Raw genomic sequence first — 12,773 nt, 5'->3', positions numbered from 1 at the left:
CTCATCACAGCATCGCACCTTCCCCGAGTACGGCGGCCATAACCAGGTCTCAAACTTATATGTCCACCCTTTAATCTAGTTATTTATGTGTCTTTGTGGGTCATCTTTTCAGTGTTAATATGGAAAAGTAAAAGCAAAATCTGCGGTGTGTTTTTGTTGCCATAATATACGCACAAGCAAGCAAGGAAATGGAATCCTATGTAATTTGTATAAGATAAGAAAATTAAGTATCCATACTTACCAGTTATGATAAACTCCAATCAGGCCATATCATATATTTCTCCAAGTGACAACGTCTTTTTAGCAGCAAAAGGATTTATAACCATGATCAGGCGCTGCTGCAACCACCAATCCTCAAAAGAATGCATTCATGCCCATTACATTACGTATTAGTCCAACATCTAGTTTCACACCAACTGATCTGTTGTAATATGACACTCTTTTAGCCCACTTCTGTTTATCTACTTGAAACAAGGTTACACCATCATCCCTGAGGGAGACCTAGCAAAATGTTTAGACAACCTATTTGGCCAATAACATCACTGATAGCGATCGCTGCTGACTTCACCCGACTAACATGTGTCTTCCTCTTCCTTGCCCTTCTTCAATAACCACATTGCACTCCCTTTATTCTCATCATCCTTGTCACTCATTTTCTTCACCACTCATGCAAGAAAATAAGCTTCAACTGGAAAGTGGATTATGTGTATATGTTCACGTCCATCTGGTTACTTGAAATATTCAAAATGTAATATGCACATAATAAAAGAGGTAGTGATGTTGCTATTTACCTGCACATGCCACCTACCACTGCTCCGACACATGCCACCATGACCTCGCGTCGCGCCGTCCTCACCAAGATCTCCAACCTCCACGCCACCTGCCGCTGCTCCGCCTCCCTTGGGGCTCCCGTGCTCCCCTCCCTCCGCGCTTGCCGCTGCTCCCCTCCCTTCAGTGGCACCCGTTGCTCCTCCCTTCCCCAATCGACGCATGTTGCTGCTCCCCTTCCTCACACATGAGCCTTCTCTCGTGCCACACGATCTGGCCTCCCTGGCCGCCGATCCAATGAGGAGGGGGCAGAAGAGCTCGCTGCTCAGGCCTGACCACCCGTGCCGCTGGCGCATCAGGATCTAGTTGGGTCAACCTTGAGGAGAGTATCGGGAGGATCTCTCGTGCCATCGACACATGAAAATGCTTCGAGTCCCTTTTAACACCCCCTGTAATTTTTGGTAGCTGATTGCTTAGTTGATTCACATACTAACCAAATATATGAATGTAAATATTTAATTTCGTATTGATTTAAATATTTATATTTCAAACAACAGATAATTTCCAGAATTAGATCGGTTCGGACAAAATCTACTTTGATCACATGGCTAAACGTTTCATATTTTATATTTATATCCCTTGACAAAGTACAAAAATTGATTTGAATGTAACATATGTATGACTAATGTCTTGGATATAAATGATCGCCCAGTTCACATTTTTTTACAAAAATTACAGAAATTGTAATATGGACATATATCTTGTCCCCTTTGTTTGGAGAATAGAACTACATTTTGTAGTTTAAATATATGACTAATGTCTTAGATCTAAAATGACCACCCAGTTCACATATGTTAAAAATAATACAAAAATTTCAGTTCGGCAATATATCTTCTCACAACCGGTTGTAAAAGAGGAGAAAGCATTTGGTACTTAAAAAATAATAGCTTGCTCTTGCTTGGCCATGTTTCATTGGTATTTGTCAGAGATTTATTCCCTCCAAATGGAGGGTGTTTTTCTTGATAGAACAGTACAATATAGTATAGTGGCGTCATACGCGTGATTTCATTTTAAGTTCACACATTTGGTAGAACCAGGAGTTTATTATTTCTTTTACCTTATATTGAACATGGGACGCAACAGGACCTCCTCAACATTTTCCTAGTTAGCACTATGACACGACAATTCTCTAGAAACATGCAGGCCCCACCCAAAAATTTCTCCTATCAGCCTGTGAAAGCGCTGCAAGATCATGGGTTGGTTTGTTACATCCTCTATTCACTTTCTCAAAAATTCCAAAGGCAAGGTAGCTGACCTGATTTCTCTGTACACTGCATGTTTCCCGCATGGATCCTGGTCACAGTTAATTTTGGTGATTACGCAGAACAGTCAGATCCAAACAATATAACAAGTACCAGCGATGTGTAAAAACCTAGATCTATGGACAAAGAGAGGATGTAGCATCAATCATAATGTCTCTGATCACATCAGCATGAACCACATTATCTGGAAAACTAAAAATAAATAAAATTCAAACCTTGTGTGTTTATTTACTTATTTCAAATGTCATCGGTAGCACTAACCCAATACTTTTCTAGATACCCTTTCATTTTTCACACCAAACTACTGAAGTATGTGAGCAAAGTTACAAACAACTAAACTACTGAGGTCTATAAGCAAGTTACAAACAATTATTCAACATCTAGGAAGTATACGCTAGCTCTGAAATCTACACTGTTTGTATGACGGCACCATGGTTCAGCATAACTATATTACCCATAGGAAGACATAATTGAGTCAAAATCTCCTAAAACAATTGAACAAAAAAATTGTATTCATAAGACATCTTTGCCATCAGTAAACAGATTGCTCAATCGAGACATGGTATGCACATATTTAACATTCCACTCCATCTCGGTTCATATTCTGTACAGAAGAATCAAGTAGAGTTATATACACATGCACGTCCAATTTCAAATTTATTGAAACAAGAGCCATAATTCCTTACAGAGTGGTGCGCTGTTGTCGCTTGTTGGTGTTGTACTTGGCTCGACCACACTGGCGCTCAGTTCCTGTAGGAGCGCCGAAGACCAGGATGAGGCGATGCCAAGCATGGCCTACCGCCAAGCAGATGTCATTTATTTTTGGAAAAGGGGGTATTACATACAATTGTATGCGAGGCAGTTCAGTTTAGTGGAAGAAAAATCATACCCTGGACAAGATGTTGTAATGGCAAATGCCTCACATAATAAATTATGTTCTATAAGGAGAACACAAGTCTTTTCCTTGATGAGAAGACATTGTTTCATTCATTCCTTGTACCATCAAAAAATCACCATCAAGAACAGAAAAAGTATATGATTGTGAGAGTGCATATTGAAAGAAATAACCGATTAAACAGACTAAGAAAGAAGCAACCATGACTCTGGAGATCGGAGTCAGCACACTGGAGAGGAAATTAAGGTAATGGGATACCCTGCTGGCCCCACCAAAAAATAAGTCCCTCGATTTGCTGATTCACCACCTTGAGGTAAATTTTGCACCACGTCTGCTCCTCTTCTCTGAATAATTCATTTCTGTTTGTAAACATAGCCGGCCAGTATTGGCTGAAGTCTGCAGCAGTGGGATCATTCATGTAGTGCTGGCATGCTGACACCAACACAACACATACTATTTGTCAAATGTTATAGTACGTGATTGACGACACAAAGGGAGACGGTGTGCAGGAGGAAAATAAGAAGTAGGATGCAATCCAACAACTCGCTAAGCGGAAATGGGCGCTGGAGACAGAGGACACCATTCAGTAGAAGCCTGGACCTGATGGCTGAAATCAAGTAGTTCAGGGAGGATGTCTTCAGGAGGAGATACAAAGCTAAAAGTGGAGCAAACGAATCATAGCTTTCCTCTCATTTATGGGAATTCAAATTGGACTCTCATGTCAAGTGTAGCTAGTAGGGAATTTCTTGGAGACGAGGGAGCGAAATCTGTAGTAGGAGTAACATATATCAAAGATGGCCAAAGCTATTCCGTCAAATTAGCCATGTGTAAACAGATGATAGTAAGCCATGTTGTACCACCAGTGTCCATCTTGAAGTATTCCCTATGCGAGCCGTCTGGTGTGTTCTGATGGTGGTGCTGCCGTGCTGGTGCTTGTGTGCCCCTGTCTCCTGATGGTCCGCACTATGGCCGCTTGTGCAAACTGAACTAACAGAAACTCAGTTTTAACATGACCAAAAAGAAACTCAACTGTCAAGTTTAGAGAGCTATACACAAAAAAGGCCGCATCCTGCACACCATCCGTCGCCGCCGCCTTGCCAACACGCAGGACGCAGCCGTCGTTGACGTGTTACTTAAATATTTCAGTTTTTCAGTGAGATCCTTTTTGGTCAGCTATCCAAACATGTTGCTGCATTTCACAGCCGCGAAAATGTGCTACTTTGAATTCGTGCTCCCATAAACATTAATTGCTTGTGAATGGAAGATCAAGGCCAATGAGACCAGCAGTGGATCCTTTCTTTGATGATTCTGCAGCCAGAGATAACCCGGCTGGACAACCACAGCCACAAGCTATATGCAACAGCTGCAAAGATTCAAGTGACGTAATCAACTACCTAAAGAATGCTACCACACACCAATTTACTGAAAATGACAATTAACTTTGAAACTTAATTAATGTATCCTTGAATAAAAAGAACTAAATAAAATATCAGTATAAGGACTCTTAACATCTTAATACACTGTATTTATTTATCTCGTGTACAGAAGTTCAGTTAAGTTTGTTAGAACCAGGCTGAGAACTTCATTTCCTAGTAATAAGCGCAGGCAACAAACTCAAACCACCATGATGGAAAATTAAGATCTTAGTAAGCCATTAGGATCCACGTCTAGGTGCAAAGAAATTATGGAATGATGAACAAAGTACTACACTAACTCCTAGGTCAGTGTTTCTTGTATAACTTTGCCTATAATTTGAAAGATTATGCAGTATGCTGCTTGGAAACATGTTACTCGAGCAATTCTTTTGAGGTTGTCCAACTATTACTGGAAATGGCGTTTCCCATCTGAAAACACAATCATTCATTGTATTTAAGTTTTTTAACATTTGCAAGGCAACGGAACTTCTCTGCAAAAACTGAATGAAAGGATGATAGATAGTCTATACTAATTTATAATACACTTAGAATCAAAAACATGTATAACATACTATATATATTGTATAGACAAAACACTGCCATTAGTTCTATACTTCAAGTGCATGCTGTAGACATAGAGAAGACATTCATTTACATTGCAGTATTTTAATGGCTGCTAAAAGAACAAACACCTTAAACTACAGAGGGCATAGACAGCAAAGAACACCTAGTCACAGAGGCGACACTCACCAGCAAGCAAGCAGCGCACGCACAACGCAACCGTCTTAACCCCTTCACTCACTTCTTCATCATGTAGTTGAACTGCTTCCACCCCAGGCGCTGCACCTCGTCGTCCCTGAGGCGCTCAACGCCCAGCTAGAAGAAGGTATTCTTTGAGGTCGCACCGGATGCAACAGAACACTGGATACAGTAGGCATCGGCTAGCTCGGAGCCGTACCCTGTATATAACAGCTTTGCCATCTCTGACAAGCTGGCACAGTATTGTGATCAACATGTTATGCATTATTTTTGTAACTCCGAAAAAAATATTATGTGAGAATACACGAGTAAAACAACTGACGAACTGTTTTGTTGTATGGAAGAATCAGGAGTTTATGTATGTAACAATCATCAATCAGATTATAGACTAAGGCTGTAAAATTGCGTTGATGCATCCCAGTATCCATAAATCATACTATTTCACATACAGCAGCGAAAATGAATCAAATGCTGGAGATTCCGAAAAAATGTTGTCTCATAGTTTATTAGCTACATGGAATTGGTGCAGCCAAGTAGCCTTTTTTTATGCTGAACATAAATTCAGTGATCTATGAGATCCAAAAGATGACAGTATAGCCCCAGCACATCAAGCCTGGGTGTGGGGCTTCCTCCGATGGTGCCTGGCGAGATCCATGGCGGCCAGGGAAGGGATAGGAGCAGCTCTCGCAGCACAAGATTCACGGCAAATCAGGGAGGGAGAGGAGGGGATCCAGCAGCGCGAGATCCATGTTGATTTGGGGAGGGAGAGGAGCAGCGTGTGGGAGGGAAGCACACCGCACGGCTCGTGGAGGAGGAGGGATTCAGGGAGAGATGCGAAGATCGGGGGCTGGTTAGGGTTACCTAGGCTGCCACGTGATCCAGCGCGGCGGGAGGGGCTGGCCCAGAGGAGCGACGATCCGGCGCGTCCATCGGCCGGGGGGCTGGCCAGCGCCAGTGGATCCCTCCATCGTCGCCGCCGTCCGGGGAGGGACGCAGGCACGGCGAGGCGGACGAGGCTGGCAGCGCGATTTGATTCGGCGGGCGGCTGCTTCTGAGGGAGACGACAGCGGGGTTCTCACTCGAGGGCTCTCTGGGCGCCTCGCTGCTCGCTCGCTCGCTCGCTCGTGCGCGTAGCGGAACTTTTTTCGCTGGTTTAATTTCGTAGGTTTAATTTCGTCCGTTTTTTCTGGCGTGCGAGAGAACTACGTGGACGTGGTTTTGGTTGGTTTCTTTGAAAGTGGGAGGTGGGAGGAGGTACCAAAAAACCATGAAAGGTGGGATGAAATTAAACCCGGAACGCAGACTACCAACTGAGACATTAGGAGTAGAGATGTCTCAGTTGGTAGTCTCCGTTCCGGGTTTATTTTAGTCCCACCTTCGTCTGGTTTTTTTTCGTCAGGTTTTTCTTTCGTATCTCACCCCGCACGTAAAACTAACCTCAATCTCGATCTGTTTCATCTCAGCCTCCAGCCCCGAGAGGAGCCGCCGCCGCCGCCGAGAGGAGACGCCCCAGCCCCGAGAGGAGCCACCGCCGCCGAGAGGAGACGCCCCAGCCCCGAGAGGATCCGCCGCCGCCGCCGGGGAACGAGGTCGCCGCCGCCTTCCTCGCCCGCGGCCATGATGACCGATCTGGCGTGGGCGCCGCAGATCACCCTCTGGTCCATGGCCTCGACCAGGTACGAATCCCTCCTCCACTTCTTCTGGTTTGGTTATTTCCGCATCTTGATCTGATTCGGGCGTGTGTGCAGTTTGCTATGATCTGGCGACGGGGATGCAAGGAGAAGCTGCTGCGGTTTCAAGGGGCCGTGAGGATGCCCACCATGAAGGCGTGTCTGGGATGATGGAGGTGATATCCAGGCCCTGGTGATATCGGCCAGGTCCCCGTTGCCGTCGACTGGCGGCGGCCACCGTGTCCTCTTCCATGGCGTCGGCAGGGCCTTCCCCTGCCAAGCGCAGCGGCTCCTTGGCTGGATCACCGTCGCACACCTCGCCGGCGTGGTCGGCAAGATCTGCATCTCGATCCTCGCCACTCTCCATCCTCTTGCAGGTAATAGGCTTTCCGCCCCCTCTTTTATCTCCCGCGTTCTCGTGTGCACGGATTGTGAGCGTGAAGGAATATTTCTCTTCTATTTCATGGTGCTGCTGTGCTCCTTCTGCCTTCACACTGCACATATATAGATTCTTCAAAGGAATTGGATGCTGATAATATCAACTTAGTTCCCTGAATGTGATATATATATTCTTCCCTCGCTTTGAATTGATTGACCCAAACAATATATCTCTGGTTGACAGTCATGGCCTATTATTATTGTTGTTAATTTACAACACTCTGCGCTGTATTGTCCAATCATGGTCCAAACTTAAACCTTGGATGTGGATTCATTGTATGTACCATATGCTGTTCATAGCTACAAAATTGCAATCTCTTGAAAATGTTCTTGAATACAGTAATTTTTTTGTCACATAACCCATATGCTGATGATAAAGTTTGTTGTATGAGCTTGTGGCATACTGATCTGACAGGTGGCAGGTATGCATTCAGATGTTGCAGCTCTAAGGAAGGGTAGTATATGGCACATGGCTTCGTGGGTTGTTCGACAAGAAGTGTTTTGGGCATATTCGAAAGGCAATCTTGTCAAAATTGTACATCGATTTTCTTATTCCGCCATCAGCTTCTATTGATATGAGCGATACAAAAAGTTCAGCACTGAATTTTAGTATGTTAACTTGCAAGATTTCTCGTGACTATGTTTTTTTGTGCAAGGTTTATAAATTTCAAAATATAGTTGCAGCTTCACGGAATGGACGGCCCAAATTATGTTAGTGTCTATATGTTTACTTGGTGGTGGTCTAGCGTGAGTGACACCTGCATCTGTAACTTACCCATTGGATGTTGTTCGAAATCACCTGACAACACAGGTGATGCTTTTCTTCCTTTTGTGATTTGTGAATAACACTAAGCCAACAATCAATCAATATAACTTCCAGTTAGAACTTAGAGCATCTTTACCTAACGCTTTCATGCAATGCAGCTTTACAGACCAAAGGAACAGGTTTTAGTAAGCTAAACTTTCATGTCTATAAAATTCTGCAGAAAACCACTAGGATTACAAGGTAATCTTTCACACGTTGTCTACAATTTGTAGAGAAGAGAGTGGTAGAGGATTGTATAAAGGCCTTTGGTCCACCTTATTGGTAAGCCGTATGCTTCTACTGAGAATTGTTTTTTAGTTGACTTCCCAGTAACTTTTATGAGTTACAGGGAGTTGGACCTGATATATCAATCAACGTTTATGTATATGAATCCCTGAGGTCTCATTGGCAAATGGAAAGTTGAATGTCAAACTGTGCGACCAATGATTTGCTATGGTACCTCCCTCTTCTCTCTTCTATGAACCCTATAACACACGTCTCAAATCTTAATTTCTTTTATCCTATTGCAGGTTAATTCCAGTTGGGTGTGTTAACCTACAGTAATCAATCAAGTCAACAAATATAACAATGATACTTTGTCTTCTGATTTTTGGTGGTGATTTTTTTTTGTGACTGAACTAACAGGAGCTGAAGCATGTGTTCTTATTTTTTTATATGACTAGATGCATATGAACTGAAGCTCCATAATTTTCTTTTCAAGTCGACATTGGTGGCAACCAATACAATTAGCGTTATTTACAACCAATGAAGTCTTATAATTTTCTTTCTTAGAAATATACAGTGACACTGACTATCATTTAGTAGCTCTACAGGCACTAGCCAAAAACAATAAAGTTTATTTATTTAACCACCAAATAGAACAATAGGTTATTCTGCATTATGGGTACACAAATCACAACACTATATTTCAGCTGTAGAAATCTGTGTGGATGCCTGCTGATATTTTAAGCCTACATATTGCCGATTTGGTTTGAGGAATGCTTGAAGCATAATTTACTCCCTAATGTGCAAATAGCAGTATCATTTTTTGTCAAGAAACTGAGAAGACGGAAGAGAGTTGGTGTTGTCAGTGTGGTGAGCCTATGCGGCAACCACAAGGCTGAAGTCTGCTTTGATCATTGTTCAAGATTTGAGCCTTGGCTCCGGTTTTGATAGCTCTATATCAGTGAGTTTAGTACAGTAACTATTTTAAGTATCTTTACTGTGCATAGTTGCATACATTTTATTCATGGATTAGTCTTGGTAATATTAACATTTGAAAAGCAATTTTTGTGTGACCATTTTTTCATCTTAGTATCTCCATCTACCAGCAAAAGGCAACGTGCACAAACCTGTATTTAACATGCAGCATGAGATAGTGTGCATCGAAACTATGCTTATGTTTCTGACATTCATGTGGCATCTCATGCAGATAGATTTTATTATCCATTTCTGTAGCATGCAATGTTTATTTTCTTCTTTTGGTCCATAATCCCTCCTCAAAGAAATATAAGAGTGTTTAGATCACTAAAGAAGTGATCTAAACGCTCTTATATTTCTTTACATAGGGAGTACATGTCATGATTGTTGGATACACATGCAGACTTTCAGCGAGTTTTTGTTCTCGGACTTGGGATCCACAGTCCAAAGTTGATTGGTGGATCAAGTGAACTTGGTGCATCTCCATTCAAGCTGGCGTACAATTACCAGCCTGCTTGTTTAGCGCAGTCTCCACAATCATACAAGCAAATGAGCATCTGTGGTGGCTTTGGGCGCGTGTTTGAGGCTGGTCCGGTATTTAGATCAGAAAAATCAAACACTCACAGGCATCTGTGTGAGTTTATTGGGTTGGATGCAGAAATGGAGATTAAGAAGCACTACTTTGAGGCAAGGAAGATTTGGAGGAAATATTTCTTTAGTTTGTCTATTGAAGCGATGCTGACCAAGTACTGATTTTTGTTTTCAGGTTTGTGATATCATAGATTGCTAATTGTAGCAATATTCAAACACCCAAATGAAAATTGTCAGAAGGAACTCGAGACAATAAATAGGCAGTATCCATTTGAACCTCTGAAGGTAAGACATTACTCCTTACTGTTTTGTGTTGTTATATGTGTGCTTTTGCTTAATTTACTGTCTCAACTTCTTCTAATTTATATACAGTACCTAGAGAAAACGTTGAAGCTAACGTACGAGGAAGGGATTAAAATGCTCAAGGTACTAACATGTACTTTTATGTATGTCTATGATATCATTATTGTGGTGTTGTATACAATATGCTCTTTTTTGTTGTTCTCACAGTATGATCGATACTAGAACTTAATAGCCCAATTATATTGCATGAAAGGCCTTTGTTGGAAATGATAAAACAGCTAGACAGTGAAATGCCGACCAGCCCCATGTCACTCCATCCCCATGGGCGACCCTAAGCCCGGCGACCCCCACCCTCCTCCTCCCCTCACCGTCGCCGAGCGGGCGGCGGCGGGGACGGTTCCTTTTCTCCGCGGTTGTGTCCTCCATGAGTTGGGGAGCTCATGGGGCGGGCGGCAAGCGGAGGGCGACTGCCAGCGCGGTGTCGTGCCTCTTGCGTCGGCGGATGTGGTGAGGTCGGTGGCCTAGGAGGCGTGGGCGACTCGGTTGCTGGGGCAGCTGCCCGGGAGCGGGCTCGAAGGCTCAGATCATGGCGGTCCCGATCTGTCCGCTCCGGCCATGGGGCTGGCCGTTGGATACTGTGACATGGGCATGGTTGGACTGCGTCCGGGCCGTGCTTACTGCGTGAGCTTTGGCTTTCGTGGTGTATCTGAGGCTCGGTTGTGTTGTGTTGTGCGTTGGTGTTGACTCGCCTCCATGTTGGTCGTGCGGATCGATTGAAGGGCTCTCAGAACTGGTGGTCATGGTTTGCTGCTGCCCGTATAGCGTGGTCTTGGCTTGCTCTCGATCGGCGGTGGCTGAGTTCCTTCCTCGGGGCTGGGTTAGGTCGAGGGGCTTAGGGTGAAAGTCTTGGTTTGATGGGCGTTGAAGGATACCAGCGACCATGGCGTTGTAGCTCCCTCCTCTCTGGAGTTGTCATCGATGAGTTCCTCCTCTTCACTAGACCATGGCTTGCTGGTTTTAAGGGTTGCCGTGGGGGTTGTTGGTGTGGGCGGCCATCTCCTGAGGTCTGCCAGCTGTTGTGGGTCACTCTGGGCGAAATCTTAAGTCTTCGAAGGGGGTCGATGACCGCGACTTACTTTGTCCGTGTCAACAAACAATTCGAAATACCTCGACTTTTTCAGAACAGGTCCGAGTCAAATAGCAATGATTCGAAGCACTTCTTTTTCCATTACACTATTTCAGAAACCTAATGACTCGATTGTATGGATATGGAAAATACAGGATTTCCGATCCTAGCGGGAAAAGGAGGGAAACGGCGGCGCCCTTGGGCGTCGTTATCCTTCTTGAAGGCATCTCGGAAGAGTTCATCCACTCATCTCTGGGGTGTGGGCAAGTTGGTGGTATAGTTTCGAGTTGGCTGATGTCGGAATTGTTGTTTCTTTTTTGTTTCTCTTCTTTTTTCGGGGCTTTGCACAATTTTCCCTTTTAAATCGCGTGGTTTTCGGCCTTGTTTTCCTCGTAAACAGGGCCATTCTGTAATTTTATTTTCCTCTCTTAATGAATTGGGCAAAGCTCCCGCCTTTCTCCTAAAAAAGGCCTTTGTTGGGTAGACAATACATCTACATATAACATCTGTGCAGACTACAAATGTTTTCCCCATTCCTTTCCAAATTAGAAAAGGTATAATTAATTTCAATGACATGTGGGTTTACCAAGGTAACCAATCAAGCTAAACTGGATTAGCATTTTTTTCTACTCCCTCCGTCGTAAAATATAAGAGCGTTTTTGACACTATACTAGAGTCAAAAACACTCTTATATTATGGGACGGAGGGAGTAACTTCTATGAATGCCACACAAATTGTAATGGTAATTTCTATACATGTGTGTGACTTTGCAGCATACCAATGAAGCCTTAAAAATAACTTGGATTGGTAAAAAGTAAAATTAGACGGTGGGAGCTGTGTGAGTACGCAAGTTGTACCTTGTCGGTTTTGATGACAAGAAGTCTCTCTATGAGGGCATCCATAGCTTGATGATTTTGCACCTCTAAGATTGCCTTTAATGATTTTCTGTTTGCCTTTATATATTGCAGGTTCCATTCTGGAATCCTCTAGGCAGGGTGCTTGCAATCCCCTACATCTCGGCTGCAACAAAAAAGACCCAACGAGGTGCTAGAAGGAGAACTGGGTTGTGGTGGTGTTGCTGGTCGTTTTCCTTTTTACTTTTGCACTTTGGCCGTCATAAACGACACATGCTTGCTCCCCGGATGGATCTCTTTCTCTCCCTGGATCTTTTAAACAGGTGTTGTGATTAAAATTGTGATAAATCAGTGTTCATCACTATTCTTTTTGGACTTGAATAGATCTATGTCTAAATTACACATAATGTGTAGGAGAAAATTACTATAGCTGGACTTTCATGTCTTTCTTGAATCCATGGCAAAGCATAGTCACCTTAACTATGTTGCTTTGCACATGTCTTCTCATGGCCTTATTAAAGATCTTGTTTCCATGGCTTTAAACACAGGATGATATTTTTGTAGCATATTTCATATAAGTTTTCCTCCTATAAGGCTATAATTTCAAATTCAAGCCCACCCAACACA

The 12,773-nt window shown here is 43.3% G+C and overlaps 2 long non-coding RNA genes across 12 annotated transcripts; one reads left to right on the top strand and one right to left on the bottom strand.

Annotated features, from left to right (window-relative positions):
• Window positions 1–354: 354 nt before the first annotated feature.
• On the bottom strand, window positions 355–6,314 carry LOC109750368 (uncharacterized). Of its 4 annotated transcripts, none has more exons than XR_012182627.1 (10): window positions 6,021–6,314; window positions 5,151–5,391; window positions 4,038–4,348; window positions 3,843–3,967; window positions 2,980–3,752; window positions 2,777–2,885; window positions 2,084–2,206; window positions 1,886–2,010; window positions 792–1,217; window positions 355–682 (listed from the first exon to the last, which is right to left on the bottom strand). It is a non-coding gene; the product is annotated as an uncharacterized lncRNA (long non-coding RNA). The 4 variants fall into 4 exon arrangements; XR_012182625.1 differs by having other exon boundaries at window positions 2,084–2,121; XR_012182626.1 differs by having other exon boundaries at window positions 355–656; window positions 2,084–2,121.
• Window positions 6,315–6,581: 267 nt separating this feature from the next.
• LOC109756530 (uncharacterized) lies at window positions 6,582–12,511 on the top strand. Of its 8 annotated transcripts, XR_012182623.1 has the most exons (12): window positions 6,594–6,835; window positions 6,908–7,206; window positions 7,683–7,802; window positions 7,924–8,078; window positions 8,254–8,354; window positions 8,422–8,528; window positions 8,603–9,258; window positions 9,676–9,959; window positions 10,039–10,148; window positions 10,236–10,289; window positions 11,448–11,566; window positions 12,261–12,511. It is a non-coding gene; the product is annotated as an uncharacterized lncRNA (long non-coding RNA). The 8 variants fall into 8 exon arrangements; XR_012182618.1 differs by lacking the exon at window positions 12,261–12,511 and having other exon boundaries at window positions 6,592–6,835; window positions 11,448–11,881; XR_012182617.1 differs by lacking the exon at window positions 11,448–11,566 and having other exon boundaries at window positions 7,702–7,802.
• Window positions 12,512–12,773: the final 262 nt, after the last annotated feature.

The sequence above is a fragment of the Aegilops tauschii genome, chromosome 4, assembly GCF_002575655.3.
Source record: "Aegilops tauschii subsp. strangulata cultivar AL8/78 chromosome 4, Aet v6.0, whole genome shotgun sequence".
NCBI classification, from domain to species: domain Eukaryota; kingdom Viridiplantae; phylum Streptophyta; class Magnoliopsida; order Poales; family Poaceae; genus Aegilops; species Aegilops tauschii.
The sequence above is the reverse complement of the archived record's forward strand: the minus strand, read 5'-3'. Positions and strand labels throughout refer to the sequence as shown.